Below are 3,483 nucleotides of genomic sequence, written 5' to 3'. Positions count from 1 at the left end.
TTTTTTTAGGCTCCCATCCCCATTTACCCTGTATGACAAAACCTGTGATAAAGAAGAAATTGTCTGGCAAAGTTGACATGCTTGCTTCTTCTTTTTTAAAACGAATGGAGGGCTTAGAACGCTTTTCTCCCAGGCTATATCTGTTAATATGTAGTTAGACTTAGGAAAAGAGAAAACTGTTGAAGCTGGTGGCCATTGTAGCTGCCCTTGATTCAGAGCAAGCAAACAAAGCAATTAATCCCATTATGGAGCAGAGAACTGTGAGACAGGAGCGTTTGCCCAAAACACAGAGCAGGGCCAAAGGCCCCTCAGGAGGCTGATGTATATGGGTGGAAGGATTGTGCTGGGAGACAGATGCAAATGGATGCACGTCTGGGAAAAGACGGAGTCGGCAGAAACATGACAGAAGCAGACAGAGAGGATAGCAAGTGAACCTTGGAGATAATAGGGATGTGCTAGTAGCATGACACCAAGAAAAAACAGAGTGCTTTTGACTAGCTATTAGCTGAAAAGGGACTTGGAGCTGTGAGCAGTGAAAATGCCTCCTGCTGTTTTAGTCTTACTGCGGCTGGAGGAAATAGGACTGAGACATAATGTTGCTTCATTTGTTACAAAGAAAGTACTCAGCTCACCAGCAATTCCTTCTGCAAGCAGAAACAGCCCGGGAGACCCTTCCCACCAGTGGCTAACCTCTTACTTCCAACAAGGGCAATACTGTAATTGAAATTATTTTTGCCAAAGTTCTGACTTGCATTGCTGAACCCCTTGAGCAGACAGAAAGAAAGGCAGGCTTAGAGATTCGTTATTTTTCAAAATGTAATGGGCATCTTTGATAATCTAGTCTTGCCTCCAGACCAGAGATATTCCCAGGGATTTCTTTAACCCCCTTTCTGCAATTCACCCACGCTGCGCCGGGCTGCCATCAGCTTGCCCCAGAAAGCTGGAGGGCTCCCTTTCCTGAGTCTGCCCGACCCCACGGGCTCCTTCCTGCCAAGCATGGCTGGAATTTTAACCCCTCAAACCACAAACTAAAAATGAAATTGTAGAGTCTACGTCCTTCTCTCTTGTGTTTTACTGCATTTCTCTTCCTACCCAACCTTGCTTGGCAGACCAACTGGCTACTTGAGTTCTAAACCTGCAGGCTTTCAAAAAGGATTATTTACCCTCAAATCACATTAATGTCGCACGCAAGTAGAGGCCCTTAGCTTCTCCCAGCAGAAGGTCTTGCTATATCTGTTCATTGCCACTCCTCAGCATTGGGCGCAGCAGTCTCCCGCCATAGCCTCCCCTCTTGCATCTCTTTGCTCAACTTGACCGCAGAGCCAAACCTCTGGTGCTGGGAATAATTCCTCAGTGTGGGGGCACCTGGGTGGCCTTGATGAAGCCAGTGAGGGCCATGACTTCAGGCTGAGCTACAGTGCAGAAGTGGATGCTCCAGCCTGGAGGCCCATGTGAGTGCTGTGTGAGGAGCTCCTGACCCCAGCATTTCTGTACTTGCAGTCCACAGGCTACTTTGGCACGAATCTGCCACTCTCAGTGAAGCTAGAGCACCTTACACCAAAATAAGGCTCAGCCCTCTGTTTTGATCTATCTACTATGCCTGTTATGCCCTGCTATGGTGCAGCATATTTCAAGGGCACAGTAWACACAGAACACATAAAAGGGACCAGGAGCACCTCTGGGGCCTGCAGAGCTGTAAACAGAGACTGTCACAGCAGCAGTGTTGTCATTATTAAGCAAACCACCCACTGCCACCCATACCATGGCCAGATTTGGCCCAAGTGAGAGCCAGCCATGAAGGCACTGATGGGGGACCGCTGTGGTGAAGGCTCCAGGGAAGGGAGCAGGTGCGGGCACTCTAGGGCGCTCCTAGAGTGCAAGTCCCGTCAGCCCACCATGAGGCTTCGGGGAGAGGGAGAAATGTGTGGCTAAGTCCCACTATGCCCAAGCTCCCTCATGTTCTGCATGGGGCAGGCAGTAGTGTGTCCCTTCCAAGCTTTTTGCTCGTTTGGTTTGGCTTTCTTGTTCTAAATAGTTATGATTATATGTCTCTGCAGACTCCTCTTCTCCATATAAACACGTTCAAAAAAGAAAGAAACCTGTTAAATCCTGCTTAGTMCTTGGCCTCAGCACTCTGACATGCCGCAGGCCATACACACTTTGCACGAGGAAGCGTGTCCTCCATTCACTTCCATCTTGGCTAGCTTCTCATTGAATTGGCTGGCCACACTTTGGGCCAAAGTCGCTGCTGCACGAGAGCTGCTTGCCAAAGAAAGGCCAGATAGCTGGCCTTGAACTCGGCCGACAAGGGAAGGCTGGCCTGGAGTGCGCTGATGGCTCCAGCTGTGCTGGAGGCGAAGTTGCYGCTGCATTGTGAGCCTGCTACTCAGGGCTCCCACGAGCGCCTCYGACCTGCAGGAGCTTGCAGGAGCAGAGGGGCAAACAGCCCCTCTGCCACGGCTACTTTGCTGAGCCGCTTCTCCTTCCCCACCACTCTCCTCCTTTTCCCAGCAAAGGACAGCCAGCTGCTTTGGTAGAAAGAAGCCAGCAGTGAGATGTTTGCTGGTGGCCTGACACCAGGCCCTGCAGTCTTGCTTGCTGACCTGTCTGGTGCTGGTTTGCTTGGGGAGCACACACACCTGCAGGGCCTCCTAAAGCCTGGCACAAGTTCACCAGGCTTTCTTAGAGACATGCCAAAATGCATTTTTTGCCCCTCTTTCTTTTTCCTACAGGTCTTTTAGGCTCCACAGCAGCAGATGAATTTGCAGCAAACCACTCCAGCAGCAAGAGCTGTGAGCACGTTCTTCAGGCTCAAGAGATTGTAGGTTCCTCACCCAACCAGACTGTGCGCGTAAGGACATGCGGCATCCAGAGGTGGAAGACAGAGCTTGCTTTAGATTGTCTGGTAACAAGAAACAATCAGTCAGCAGGATCATATCACTCTTCTTAATTCCTTAAAGTGATTAAATTGGATGATTCTTGAAATCCCCCTTCTAATTTTCARTAAGAGGGAACCAGCAGTAGGTTTGGACTGAATAGTTTGGGGTGTAATTGCACAAGAGGGAAATAATATAACAAACACAAGAGAAGTGTTCTCTGGCATAGGCTTGCTGCAAATCCGGAAATATGTTTTAAAAGCTGTATGGCTAGAATATAATACTTGCAGCTGCAGGAATGGGAGGTTTGTCTTCAGCACCACAATTACACAAGTGCTCCAGCACAAGCACTCACTCGTTCCAGCCAAGGACCCTTACCTGAGGGACTGCACTCATGTCGGTGGGTGTAAAGTTGAGAGATGGTAGTGAAATGGCCTGATTTATGGGCAAGTATGAATTTAGGTTCTCTGTCACTGTAGATCATAACTCTAGTTCCTCGTGCCAAAAGCATGTGCTGTCCCTGGGCATGCAGGTGACAGGAATGGGGGGATTCAGAGGAATTCAATGATGCAGTCTGTTAAGCAAGCAGTTGCAGAATATGAGGAAG

Source organism: Rhea americana, unplaced genomic scaffold, assembly GCF_003343005.1.
Source record: "Rhea americana isolate MKP2758 unplaced genomic scaffold, rheAme1 scaffold_223, whole genome shotgun sequence".
In the NCBI taxonomy this organism is placed as follows: domain Eukaryota; kingdom Metazoa; phylum Chordata; class Aves; order Rheiformes; family Rheidae; genus Rhea; species Rhea americana.
The sequence above is the reverse complement of the archived record's forward strand: the minus strand, read 5'-3'. Positions refer to the sequence as shown.